This window comes from Pinus tabuliformis, chromosome 8 (genome assembly GCF_031772625.1).
Source record: "Pinus tabuliformis cultivar Carrire ecotype Pingquan chromosome 8, CPIR1, whole genome shotgun sequence".
NCBI classification, from domain to species: Eukaryota; Viridiplantae; Streptophyta; class Pinopsida; order Pinales; family Pinaceae; genus Pinus; species Pinus tabuliformis.
Window position 1 is genome coordinate 1938850676 of NC_142294.1, and position 15816 is coordinate 1938866491.

A 15816-nucleotide genomic window follows, 5' to 3' on the forward strand; every position below is an offset into this window, starting at 1 on the left:
TATACCTTTCATTTCTGTGTATGCTCTTTGCCCCGCGACTCTGTGCGATCTGGGCAAATCAGAAACAGAAAGGAAGGATTTTTCTCATGCGTATGCTCTTTTCCCTGCACCTTAGTGTGATCTCGGAAAATCAGAAACATTGAGAAAAATATTTAGTTTTTCGGCTAAAGCTAACTTTGAGATTTTTTTTTTTTAAATTTCTAGTTTTTTGGATAAAGCTAACTTCGAGCCGCAAGGTTCGTTTTTCTTTGCATATTCGTGTTGGGTTTTGTGTTTTGTGTTTTGTAGGGAAAAAGAGCTTTCTCAAGGCAAGCACGCAAACCAAGGCCCCCCCCCCTTCTCTCTCTCTCTCTCTCAAATTTTTTGTATAGATCAATTGGTTCAAAGCTATTTTAAGAGAGTAGAGGTCTTGGGTTCAAGTCTCCATTTTGTGGGGGCGGATTTTTTTTTTTTCATTCCCGCACATTCGCGCACTTTGCCGGCAACGTCAACAATTCTTTTTCAAAAAGCCATAACTTCTTCATCCGGAAGCCTTTTTCAAAGCCGTTTTTTTTAAAACCGCCTATTTTTTCGAGATCTATCCATTGGACCACTTACTTTCAGCATCTTCAGCTTCAGTTTTTTTTAAAATGGAAAGTCCATGCCAAGTCATTCTTGACAGCACTAACTACTTCCAATGGGTAGCCTACATTGAAGATTTACTTAGAAGTAAAGGTCTCTTCAGAATAGCCACAGACCAAGAGAAGAAACCAAAAGATGAAGACAAAGCTGCAAAATGGGAAAATAGACAAGATCAAGCACGTGGTTTGATAGGGATGTCTATTTCTCCTGATCTTAGATTCCACATTGCAGAACTTGAGACTCCTCATGAAGCATTAGAAAAACTCGCTAAATTTTTTGGGATTAAAAATGAAATTAGAGCCCATCAACTTGAAAATGAGCTGCTTACTTTGGATCCTAATAATTTTTCTTGCATTGAAGATTTCTTGTCCAAATTCAAGACCCTTAGATATCTCTTGGAAGGTGTTAAAGTTAAGAAAGAAGATGGTAACCTTATTTATTCCATCCTTACTAAGTTGGGACCAGCCTACTCTGTATTTGTTTCCACTTTCCATTCTACAAGGGAAGCTTTCATTTGTCAAGGACAAGACTACAAGGCCCCTTCTTTTGACTCCTTTTGTGATTCCTTAATAAGAGAACAAGAAAAACTCTTACACCTTGGTCTTCTTAATCTTGGAAACTCTTCCACGAAAGCGTTAGCCGCCCAGCAGCAACCAAATTCAAAGAATCCTAAGAAGTCATATCCTCAAAAGAATGGTCCTAAACCATCTCAGCCTCAAAATGAAAGATCATTTCAGCAAAATGATAAGACCAATAAAAACAAATGGAAGAAGACTGATAGACATTGTAACTTTTGTAATCGAGATGGCCACTTAGAATCTAAATGCTTTAAGAAGATGGAAGCCTTGGAAGCCGCAATGAAGAAACACAACATCCATGTGGAGCCTACTTCAACTTCAACTTCAACTTCCGGAATGGCACTTTCTGCATGTCATTGTCAATCATCTCAGTCTGGTTATGCATTAAATGTATCTTCTTCTTCTTCTCATTCTCATGAGTGGCTCATTGATTCTGGAGCCTCTTGTCACATGGCCAAAAACCAAGCCATGTTTTCTTCTTTAAATGATTGTAACACCAAAAATATATATGTTGGTGATGATAGATCTCTTAATGTTGTAGGGACTGGAACTGTTCATCTAGACAATGGTCAGTTTAATGATGTATTATGTGTTCCAACCTTATCCTGCAACCTTCTATCTGTCTATCAGATAACTCATTCAGGTGAAGGTAAAATTGTTGAATTTTCACCTCATGATGTTGTAATCAAGGATCTAAAAGATCCTAAACAGATTCTAGCTACTGGTCTTGCTGATGATTCCAAAAGGTTGTATAAGTTTCACAACTTTGGGTCATCAAATCTTCCCTCAGTATTTATTGCTCATAATGATGAAGTGAGCAAACTTTGGCATGAGCGATTTGGTCACTTAAACTATCGCTCCCTTCAGCATCTATGTAAAGAAAATATGGTGACAGGTCTTCCTATGGTATCTTGCAGAGATGGTGTTTGTTCCGGATGTGTACTCGGAAAACATCATCGGGACAGTTTTGACAAACGTGCCTCTTGGCACGCCTCAGCCCCTTTACAGCTTGTGCACAGTGATTTATGTGGTCCTCTTTCTGTTGCTTCATTCTCTGGCTGCAAGTACTTCTTAACTTTCATTGATGATTTCTCCAGACGCACTTGGGTATACTTCTTAAAACTCAAGAGCGAAGTATTTAACACCTTTTTGGCCTTCAAAGCCTTTGTTGAAAAACAATCTGGACATCAAATTCTTAAGCTAAGAACTGATAATGGTGGAGAATATGTTAAAAACACATTCATCAACTTTTGCACCGAAAATGGAATTCAAATGCAACATACTGTTCCATACACTCCACAACAAAATGGTGTAGCTGAAAGGAAAAATCGCACCTTAAAGGAAATGGCTAATTGTATGCTGCAATCTAAAGGACTCAGTCTTAGTTTTTGGGCCGAAGCAATTAATTGTGCAAATTATATAATCAATCGCACTCCTACTAAGGTTCTAGAGAATATCACTCCAGAAGAAGCTTGGAGTTCCATTAAACCAGATGTAAGTCACTTTCGTGTGTTTGGAAGTGAAGCATGGGCCCATATTCCAGATGAAAAGCATAAAGCTTTAGAACCTAAGAGTGAGAAATGTACTTTTGTTGGATATTCTGAAGATGTAAAAGGTTATAGACTTATTCCATTTAAGTCCAAAAATGTTATCATTAGAAGAGATGTAAAGTTTGATGAAAATAAATCGGCCTGCGAGCCTAGTCCGGCGGATGTGCCACCTCTTTCTATCTCTTCTACTTTTGAAAACATTTCTTCTTCAGATGATGAAAGCGAGGATGATAATCCTCCCCCACCTTCTCAGGATCCTCAACTTCCATGATGGGTCCGTGCTACTCGGGATGCAGCAGGTGATCTTGCCGGTGATCCTACAGATCAGCGACGTACACGTTCTCAGTTTGAAAGAGCCTCTTCTTTACTGGCTCAAGCTCCAGTAAATCATGATCCTGGCAATTTTGCAGAAGCTTCAGGCCATCCACATTGGGAAGCAGCTATGAATGAAGAATATCATTCATTTATGACAAATGATACATGGGATCTTGTTCCTCTACCAAAGGGACGCAAACTTGTTAGATGTAAATGGGTTTACAGAACCAAGTATGGACCAGATGGGAAAGTTGATAAACATAAAGCTCGTCTCGTTGCTAAGGGCTTTTCACAGGTTGAAGGCATTGACTACACTGAAACCTTCTCCCCTGTTGCCAAAATGAACTCTATCCGCCTTGTTCTTTCCCTTGCTGCCTCTTTAAAATGGGAAGTCCATCAGATGGATGTTAAATCTGCCTTCTTGCATGGGGACTTGCAGGAAGAAATCTATATGGAACAACCCATTGGCTTCATACAAACAGACTCCAGCCTTGTTTGTCGACTTAAGAAATCCCTTTATGGCCTCAAGCAAGCTCCTCGGGCTTGGTATGCCAAAATGGATAGCTTTCTTTTAGAATCTGGCTTTTCTAGGTGTCATTCTGACAATACTGTATACACCAAGAAAGTGGGCAACTCTCTTATCATCCTTGTTCTTTATGTTGATGATCTTATTCTTACTGGTAGTGATCCCAACCTTATAAACCATGTGAAGTCCAGCTTTAAAAAGAAATTTGAAATGACAGACTTAGGACACTTACACTATTTTCTCGGTCTTCAAGTCTTGCAATCCCAGGAGGGTATTTTCCTTTCCCAGTCCAAGTATGCTTGTGATATTCTTCGTCATTTTCACATGGAAGACTGTAAGCCAGCCCCTTCTCCCTTTCAGTCTGGAGTCAAACTTTCAGTCTCTTGTACTTCTCCTGAAGTTGATGCTACCTTATACCGTCAACTTGTCGGAAAACTCTTGTATTTAACCCATACTCGTCCTGATCTTTCCTTTGCTATTGGCCTTGTTGCTCGTTTTATGCAAAATCCCCGTGAAAGACATTGGAAAGCAGCTAAAAGAATACTTCATTATGTTCGAGGTACAATACAGTTTGGGATTCATTACAGTGCCAAAGCAGCTCCTCTGTTAGTTGGTTTCACTGATTCTGATTGGGCTGGTGACCCTGATGATCGAAAGTCTACTGCCGGTTATGTCTTCACTCTTGGTTCAGGACCTATTACATGGGCTTGTAAGAAACAGACTGCCATTTCTCTTTCGTCAGCAGAAGCAGAGTATCGTGGTGTCGTGGAAGCTAGTAAGGAAGCCATGTGGCTTTGTCAGATCCTATCAGAGTTTGGCTTTGAGCAGCAACATCCAACCACACTTTGGTGTGATAATCAAAGTGCCATTCAGCTATGCAAAGATCCAGTCCAGCATCAGCGCAGCAAACACATTGAACTACACATGCACTTCATCAGAAAGCTCATTCATGACCATGTTCTTGAAGTGCAATATTGTCCAACAGATGATCAGGTTGCAGACATCTTCACAAAGGCTCTCACAAAGGCGAAGTTCACTAAACTTCGATATATGCTTGGAGTTCAGGAAGTTGTCACTAAGGGGGGATAGGCTCTAGTGCCTCCTTCCTTCTCCTATTGTGTCATATTTGTAAATCCTTCAATCCTATCCCAAGTTGTTCTTAAGGGGGGATGTTAGGATATTCCAACACATAGGATATAGTTAAGTTCAACTTGGTCTAGTATAGAGTTAGGTTAGAGTTAGGTAAAGTGTGTTTCTTTACCGTTGTACATTTTGTAACTTACAATCCAACGGTCACGATATGTAGTGATCCGACGGTTCACTCTCACCTCGGTATTACCGACACTTGATCCGTGGCTTGACACCCGATTGGTCCATGAGTTCTATTTAAAGCGCATGGAGGGTCATTGTTCGGGTAATCCGTGCATGAGAGAAGCTTATGTAAATTTTCATTCTTTGATTAATAAATTGCCTATAGTACCCACGTTGGGACAGGCCGTGGACTGTTTCCCTCCTTGCACTTTGAGGGTTTTAACCACGTCAAAAATACTGGTGTATTGATCTGTGATCTGGTTGTGAGCGATGTCCTTTTGGTATTCTTTCTGAGGAACTTACCCTGTAAATTCCTATACCATTCCCAATTGGGTTAATAATGTATTCCACCAAAGTAGTGAGTTTCCCTTTAGCTGGAATATACCCATCTTAGCCTTCATGTTTGAGGTGTAATCTCTCAGGGTAAAGCACTATACATGCTTTCTAACCATGCCTCTGTAGATTGACCATCCGTGGACCCCAAAACTCTGAAAATTTCACTTTTTCCAAATCTTGACGTACATCATTTTTTTGTAGTGCGTTGGGGTACTTCGTTTTGTATGATAGGTTCTCCATGCTTCCTTTCCAAACGATTTATTACTGCCTTAGCCATGTGTTGGAACGATCTCATTAAGTTCAACACTTCTCTAGCTGGTATTTGTTCTAGTGTTGTGATGTTTCCTCGTTATTGGGTGGGGTGGTAGGATTTGGTTGTTGTGGTGGTGCCATGTTGCACCCTTTAGTTGCCCCACTCCTTCTTGTACCTCTTCTAACCATGGTTCACCAATGAATCCCGCCACAATTTAACACTATTTTTCCTTGTAAGATAAAAATAAATAAATAGAAATCAAATAAAAATCGTAACCAACCTGAGTGGTTCTATAATTTATTGTTATGTTTATACACTTCCAATTGAACAATTTATGCATTTATACCTTCTTGATTATATAATTTGCCTATTAATTTCAAGCATTCCTATAAGATTTAATCAAAAGAATACCATCAATCTACTCAAATAGTATGCTTAGATTACATTATGTCATGTAAATGGTAGAAGTGGTTGGTAGCATTAACATGACATAAACTGAGAATGTCTTCAGTAAAAAGAGAGAGAATATGTTTCTAATGTTTTATGATTTTAATATTGGAAGTACCAAAAACCCTAATATTAATAATGATCATAGGTAAATATTGTGTTATATAGCATACCACTAGAATAGGGTAATTATTATATTACTTGCATGTATGATAGGGATACCAATTCGAAGCAATAATTAATCTGGGCTTACATATATGACTTAATATATAAGTACTTATATAGCTAAAAGTGTATGGTATAACACAATGTTATACTTTGGTATATAAGATATGTAAGAACAAGTATTAATAATGAAATAATATATAATAATAAATTCCATTATTTATATGGAAAAATAATTAAATAATTAAAATAATGTAATGGTTCTGACAATGTTAAACCAACGCAACCAAGAAGTCTAAATGACTAGAATAGTGCAAGAGCTATTTGAGATATTATTTAAATTCAAGTAAAGAAGCATATTTACCCATAGTTATTTCCCACCATTATTTATGCAAAAAAAAAAATTCATTCAACGTTCAAATTCAACCATATTCATGAGAACTGTTTGTTATCTTTAAATCCTACTTAGAGAAATTTAATATAACAATTACCTTTATAGTAATTATTACATGATACAAATAAAATTATTGAAAGCATTAAAGGAAATAATGTAAAATAATTTGAGTTATTTCATTAACACAACTTAATTCAAGTATTATTTCTTAAACAATTCAATATTACAAAATAATTTAATTTCTTATCAAAAATAGTATTTATAGTATAAATAAATTTTACATTTTTAATAATTTTAACTACATCTTTCTACCAATATAATAACTAAATTAAATAGTCATTTCACTTCCTTCTTTCTCAAGTATAACTTCATTCTTTCTCACATTAAAAATGAAATAAAGGATAAGTAAATAGTTGAAGATATAGGTCTATCAAAAGTTCATTGTAGTAATATTGCTGAAAATAAACCAACAGATTAAATAATTAAGAGAAAACACGTTAAATTAACAGTTTTCATATGCATCAATTTTAACACAACTCAACATGTGAAGAAGCAAATAGAACTAAAGAATTGAAAAATAGTGAAAATTCGATAGCATTAGCAACAAAACATGCAAGTCCTATCGTTTCCAGAAAAATTATTAGTTTTGAAAAACTGCCTCAATTAACACATAAATCGAATTTGTTTCAACATCCAGACAATAAAACTTAAAACAATAATGCAACTATCATATTCTCTGACAGAAATTTTGAACCCTTTGCGCATAGACATACTCGCACTTAAATAGATTACGAAGACATGAGATCATTAGATTTTCCCTAAAACTTGCTAAAATATAATGTACATTGGTAATATAGTGAAATAGTCAAGATTCATTATTTAATAAGGTCGTAATTTTTATCATATACTGGTAATACCACCTGAATAATTGCAAATATTCGACATCAAAATTCCAGAGTTTTGAAAAGTTACTTCTCATTCGATCTAAGTGAGTATAGGCATCTTAAATTCTTGTCAACAAAATAAACAAACAAAATCTTTCAAACGAATCGGAAAAATACACACAATACTGTCAAAAATACCAAAAAATTAAACTTTTCTATATTTTTAAATAATAATAGAAAAATGGAAAAAGTGAAACGCAGTAATTTTGGGATTTTATAGTTCGTCGAATTTAATTAAAGACAAGAGTTCAGTTACATAGAAATTTAGCTCACAATCCTCGTGTTTATAAGATGGCTCTTAGCAGGGGCATTTAAATTTCTTTTTCCCTCAACCATTCGAAAAGACACGCACATGTTGTTGCTATTGTATTTCAACGACCTGATATTGTATTTCAACCACTGGAGGGAAAATAAAAAGAAAAAGTATGGCTGAAGATATGTTGTTGCAAAAGTAGAGGAGTAAATTTCACTCAAAAATTTGGGTTTGTTATGGTGACCAGCGACAGCTCGAAGATTTATTTGATGGCGAACCCAAACAACCCAACCAGTCGTGCATCACAACTGAGAATTAATTGAGATGGCGAGAGATTCTGTTGGTGGGGCAATATATGGGAATCTTGGGTACCAACAAATCCATCTGATTTTTTTTTTTGATTCTACCGGAGTGCCCGCATTGAAATTAGACGCAAACTTCAATAATTTAGACTCTGTTGCCTCCAAATCCTTCGCTCTCTTGATTAATAAACCTTTGATTCTTTTCCACGCAACAATTATTGATTCTGCCAAAGTATATCTATATCGACTCTCAATTATTTCCACAAGATTTCACAGTTTGTTAATGAATTCCTGAAAATGACAGAGTACACATCATTTGCACTAAAATGAAGAATACAAGATGAACCGGAACTATTGAAAACCACTTTCTCGCTGTCAATTTTGACAGGTTACGACTCTCGCTATCGAATTTGATAGGTTAACACGCACGCTAGAAGTCTTTGGAGGTTGAACATCCTCTAAACATTTTATCAAATACCTTATCTCAGTTACATAGAAATTTAAACCGACGCAAGCTAAAAAGATATATTGTCCAAAAGCGAAAACAATATTGAATCTACCTATTGTCGAAGATTTGGGCTATCCCAAGAAAAATGGATGCACTGAGAGTATTTACGAATTAATTAAGAACAAAGAGTTTGGTTGGATTCGCGGCAAACTGACAATCTGGAAGGTAAAGCCAATTTACTTGGTGTTTCAATGACAGATGAGAAAAGTCGTTTTCTACCTGTTTAACAGGGATTTCTATAAAAAGATCACGAGGATTTCCATGAGAAGAGTTGCATTTATCTGAGACCATATCTTAACTGTGGATCGTTGCAGTCGGCAACCATTGCCACTAGTTGGCAGCATTCTTTCAGTTTCTTGTCCGTTGTCTTCATAGATTTATGAACTGATCATAGATTGTGCTTTACTCAGAAAAATCACTTCCATACCTTCTTTACTTACAAGGAGGACCAGGCTTTGAGAGTCCACGCCCACAAGAAGCTCGTGGATGGCTGAAGAAAGCTTGTGAAGAATATCGTATGATTCTGTTAGACCAGCGTGGAACAGGTTGTCAACTCCTTTAACAGTGTCTTCACTTTCTCAGTTCTCCTCATTGCAGCAGGCAGATTATTTGCAACATTTTCGTGTAGATAATACAATAAATGATGTAGAGTTTATTCGAGTTCGTATAGTACCAAATGAAGAACCTTGGACAGTTCTTGGACAGAGCTTTGGTGGTTTCTGTGATGTTACATATCTAAGCTTTGCCCCAAAGGGTCTCAAACATGTCCTTTTAACAGGAGGCCTTCCACCCATTGATAATGAATGCACTGCAGATACTGTATATAGGGCATGCTACAAGAATGTTTTATTGCAAAACCAGAAGTACTACGAGAGGTTTCCCCAAGACAAAGAAATTATCCGTGAAGTTGTTCTTCACTTGGCAGAGTCTGATCTATAAGTTTGGACTTCTGTTTATTATATTTTCAGTGGTTGTGGCAAGGTCAGAGTGTATATTAAATATTATTCTTTATACAGGGGCCATCTAAGTTGAGCTATCATAGCTTACAACAATAGTGAAGGGGCTTAAAACTTGACCAGATTGTTGTTGGAAGGAGTGTGCGCATTAAGTAAAAGTTTTGTGTTTTTTTTTGTTTTTGTTTTTTTTGTTTTGTTTTTTTTTTATTAAGTCCAAAAGGGAGCTTTTGAGCTTAAAATAATTAGAGTATGCAAGAGGAGGGAAATTAAGAAACAATTTTAGATGGAAGCCAAAAAGAAGGGTCTATAAGTCCTAGAGGTTGAACCCGCTCCGATACCAAGTGTAGGGACCAACCCTATATATATTTTTTTAAATACTAAAAATACAACCATAAGAAAATAGCATTATGAATTCAAATTTATTAAGCACTATCTAACACATCCCTGAAATTCATTTCATTGAACATATCATAAAATTTACATATATTTAACTAAAGCCATAAAGAAATCATACAAAAGAATACTGTAACACATAGGTACCATTCACCAGAAGGTGAGATTCCACTTGATTTGCCGTTACTTTTCTTCCTTTGTTGTCGGTCACCTTTGAGTGTGAATGACAACGTACTTGATACGAATACAATGACCCATCGGTTGACCTCCCAGCCTATTCCTTGGGTACTCTTCTTCCCCGCGGACCCCGGAGCTGCAATGGGGTTGTACAATGGAGGAATGTAATAGCTAGTAGAGGAGAGCACTCCTTGGCTCAAGAGTCCCCTCTCTAAAGTCCTCTAACTCACTATAGTTCGTAGTCACTACTTTAGCATAGTCTCATCCATCCCACATTAGGGTCCAAAGAGTCCCTTCTCCCATGGCTTGCCCCTTCTTTTATAGGAGTCCTCATAGGTGACACTTGGCATTTCATGCATAATTAATTATTTTTGATTATTCACCCACCCATGTGTCACTCTCTCATCAAGGATCTCCAAGATTATTTACTTAAATTTTAATTTAAAAATAATATTTTTCCTCACCTCAACAAGATTCCTATTTCTTCTCCTAGTTGTCTCTTGATCCCCCTCTTTTACTCCTTAATTTGTGTTCATTACTAAAGTCAATTGATGAGTCAAGATTTGATCCCCTATCTATTCCCTAATTTAACTCAAGTTATCTTTTAGATGGATATTCTTATGTTGGTTGTTGTCACATGGAGGTTCTCTATATTTCTCTAAAATTTAATTTATTAATCTTATTTTAATTCACCATCTTCTTCTCTTAATTAGGTTTAACTATTTTAGGATTAATATTTATCCTTACATTTATGTCCCTCTTTCCCCTTTTTACCTAATTCAACTACATTATTTACCTAATATTTTCCAACATGGGAAGGGTAGAGTTTTTAAGGTAAAATATTTTATTTCTTCCTATGATCCTCTTAACCCAAGTTTTATTCTTGATTTAATTACCTTGGTTTCTAACATCATTTACCCTTGATGTGAATTTAATCGGTTTTCATTTCTTGATTATATTTATTAATTTATTTATTTTTAATGATTCCAAGGGTGCCATGTTTGGTCGTGCCCTTCAGGAACTTCCCTTGAAGTTCCAAGGGTGCCACACCTAACAATTTATTTGTGATGCCAAGGGTGCCAAGTTAGTCGTGCCCTTCAAGAAATTCCCTTGATGTTCCAAGGGTGCCACGCCACTTGCCCTTCAAGCATCCAGTGGCTACGAGGGGAAAGTATAGGTGCAACGACATAGACCACTATCATCTCTTATGTTTCTTGCTATAGTGAGACTAATGGTGTCGGGGATCAAGGAATCCACCTTGATGCGCGCCCCCCGGTAAAATCCTCATGAGCGAACCAAATTTGGGACCTGCCCTCATGACATCGTGATCTTCAAGGCAAAGGTGTTTCAACCTTTCCAACCCAAGTCATGGTGGGAGTGCTAGTGGGTGAGATCAGGGACACTGCCCCATCCCTCCCATGCAATTCCATCCAATTGTACAACCCCATCACCCATATGTGAGTCATTCGGCCAAGCAACAAATCTATGCCTGCAACCACTAACATATCATCATAATACAGATAAACATATATAACAGGTTTCAAAATTGGCTTAGAATTTCAAAGATAAAATAATATAAAATTTTCATCAAACCAAGTGTTGTCAACTCGTCATATGCAAGTGCCTCTGGTGGTTTCCTGCCATACTCAATAATCATCTGTTATGTAAAAAAATAGTTAGTATTTAATTTTAGGTTTATTGTTTATTTAATTTTAGGTTAATTAGACGAAAGGGCACGATCATAAGATCATGTCCTTTCCCAAAGGGTTCCCACGGCGGTATATAAGCCAGGAACCCCCAATGTAAATAATCATCTTCATTCAATTAATCAATAATACATATATATATATATATATATATATATATATATATATATATATATATATATATATATTTTTTTCTGCGTATCAAGAAGTTTTCACTTCATCTGGTATCAGAGCAAGGTCGATCTTCAGGCACTTCCCTGCTGCACAACCCTGTTCCGTTCTGTCCACACCCTATTTTGCTACTTACGTACTGTTCTGCCCCATTCTCCATTCTGTTCCCTTGCGTCATCACTGTCCACGTTCTTTTTTTTCTGCATCCCTTCTCTGGCAGTCGAGTTGTCAACAGCCCACAAACCCTATTGTTGAAGCCGTCCCTCGTCTAGCAAATCCTTGGTCCATTTCCGTCGTTCGTTTAATTTCCTCTGTCCATCTTTCTTTCTGCCCTCGATCCCGTGGATTTCGTCTTCCGTGTTGTTGTACTAACAAATATTGTTTAGGATCAACATTATATTATATAGTTAACTATATAATAAGTTATAACATTAATTAATTATATAATTTTTTATTGTATAATTAATTAATATTTATCTCAATTATATAGTAATTAATCTATATATAAATATATATAAAAAACGTTGTAGCGTCAGAAGTAATACGATGAACCCTCAGGGAATCGACATTGTTTTTCTTTGCGAAGGGATCTGTGGTTCCGTGTGGTGGACCTGTGGCTGCGTGGAATAGTCTCTGTGGTGATATCCGTGTTCTGTTCATTTGCGGTGAGCTCAAAGGTGTTATCTGCTCGAAGGTTTTTCTTTTGAACGGTCAAACGGGAGGTGACCCCCACCAGCAGATGTGACTGTCAGCGGTAGATAGATATAATATATTTATAACGTCAAAATTATATATGTAACGTTTATTTATATATAATATAATTATATATATATGTTATATATAATACATAACTTTAATTTAATTATAAGTTGTAAGTTATATATATAACGTTATTTTAATTAATTTATATATATATATATATATATCTATTAAACTGGCTGATAAATACACACCCCCACAAACTCGCTCAATGTCGACAATGACAATGGTAGATTTCCAAAAAAAATTGGTTGACGCAGAGCATAAGATAAATAACAACCACGATGAGGTCAATAAAAGATTAGATGATTTCTAGATCAAGCTTAAGGAGCAGGCTGACAATATCAAAAGTCTTCAGGATACGACAAATCGAATAGAAATAAAGATGGAAAATCACCGTGTCCAAACAGAAGTAAATCTCAAAGAGACCTTAACATTGCTGAAACTTCTGTGTAAAAAGATGAATTATACAACCGCACAACTACTACAAGAAGATGAAGAAAATCAAGAGCACCATTCATCAGATTCAACGAAATCAGCAAACTCTCGTGAAAAAGTTGAATCCCCAAAAAAATCAGTGACACCCCACCAAGATATGAGTAACGCGACTCTTATAAACAAGCAACTCTGGGATATCTTTACCAATCAACACCCCTTTTTCACTCAACCATTAGTGAAATACCAGCGAAGGGAAAAAGTCGAGATGCCTAAATTCGATGGAAACGGAAAAAACAATGTTGCATGGATAAATAAATCAGAAGAATACTTTGAGATATATGACATCAATAATGATGACGAAAACCTCAGGTACACATCCATGAAAATGGAATGGGAAGCATATAATTGGTATATGTGGTGGAAAAAGACAACACACGTCATTAGTTGGAGAAAATTTAAGGATGCATTCTTTAAAAGATTCCAAGGTGTAAAAGAAGAAGAGTTCTTTTCAAAACTCATCAAATTACGACAAAAAGGAAGTGTGGATGAATACACTCAAGAATGGGAAACCTTAGTAACACGAGTACTTGGGTTATCAGAATCTTGTCTAATTCAGTCATACGTATCGGGACTCAAAAACCATTTACAAGTAGAACTTGAGATGCATGACATTACATCAATAGAAGTAGTAAGACGAAAAGCAAAAACAACCGAAAAGAAATTCAAACCAATATTTTGGTCAAAAGCGGAAAAAACATATTCAAGACGAAGAATACCCCAGTATGTGGACTAAAATAATATAAGATATGTTCCACCACATCATCGTGAAGATGAAAAATCTAATGTGGAAACGCAAAGGATAAAAGAGGGTAAATGCAAACGCTGTGGTGAGCAAAGTTCCTTCTGTAAATGAAGCAAACAAAGTTCCTTCTGTAAATTAATTACTCCAAAAGACTTGGAATATGAAGTTATCCATTGAGGATATAAATATTATATTAAATAAAAATGAATAAGAACGATAATGATAATGATGAAGACGAAAAGCTCAGGCATGCATCCATGAAAATGGAAGGGGAAGCATATAATTGGTATATGTGGTGGAAAAAGACAACACGCGTCATTAGTTTGAGAAAATTTAAGGATGCATTCTTTAAAAGATTCCAAGGTGTAAAGGAAGAAGAGTTCTTTTCAAAACTCATCAAATTACGACAAAAAGGAAGTGTGGACGAATACACTCAAGAATGGGAAACCTTAGTAACACGAGTACCTGGGTTATCAGAATCTCATCTAATTCAATCATACGTCTCAGGACTTAAAAACCCATTTACAAGTAGAACTTGAGATGCATGACATTATATCAATAGAAGTAGCAAAACGAAAAGAAAAAACAGTCGAAAAGAAGTTTGAACCAATATTTTGGTCAAAAGCAGAAAAAACATATTCAAGACGAAGAATACCCCAGTATGTGGACTCAAATAATACAAGATATGTTCCACCACATCGTCATGAAGATGAAAAATCTAATGTGAAAACGCAAAGGATAAAAGAGGGTAAATGCAAATGCTGTGGTGAGAAGTGGGACCCCAAACATAGATGTGCTAAAGGAAAAGAACCAAAGAACCTATATAATTGTGAAGCAACCAAAGATTCAAACAGTGAAGATTCTGACATAGAAGAAACAGAAGATGCCCCAAAATTCTCACCAGAATTAGATGACGGAAGTATTCTGCAAGTGTCATTATCAGCTATAATAGGTATATTGCAACCTCAGACCTTAAAGTTAAAAGGGCACATAAAGAAGAACAACGTAGTGGTTCTCATCAACTCTGGTAGCACACACAATTTTTTAGATGCAACCATGGAAAAGAGACTCAATATTTTTTCATTTCCCTTACCAAACATGAAAGTGATGGTAGCTAACGGTAAGAAGATTGAAAAGGTGGGGAAATGCCATAACGTCAAATTGTAGATTCAAGACTTTAATTTAGAGTCTCTATTCTTCACGATACCATTAGGAGGAGTAAATGTAGTCTTAGGTATCCAATGGCTACGAACTTTAGGTACTTATTTCGCCAACCATCAAGTACAATTTATAAAATTCAAATGGGGAGGTCAGAAGTACAAATTACACGGATTCCAAGCACCAGAGAATCAAATTGTATCATCATCTCATATGATAAAGATGAGTCGAAAAGGAGCACCCACTTATGTAGTACAATGTCACCAATTAGAAATGTTATCTGCAAATATGACCAGTGAAGGGTCACCAGAGATACAAGATCTAATTCAGAAGCATGAAAGAGTATTTCAAGACCAGCCTATGAAAATGCCACCTAATAGGGAAATTGAGCATACAATAGAAGTCAAGGCAGGGTCAGACCTTGTCAACATCAAGCCATATCGATATCCACATCACCAAAAAACGGAAATCGAGAGATTAATCCAAGAACTTTTAAAGTGTGGGACCTTGATCATCTTGGAATATCTGATCAAGTGGAAGGACTTACCTGAAAAATACGCTTTTTGGGAGAATGAAGCATTTTGTCAACAACATCCATTGTTACGTATGCTTTGAGGACATAGCATTCTTTCGAGAGGAAGGCAATGTTATGTAAAAAATTAGTTAGTATTTAATTTTAGGTTTATTTTTTATTTAATTATAGGTTAATTAGACGAAAGGGCACGATCATAAGATCATGCCCTTTCCCAAAGG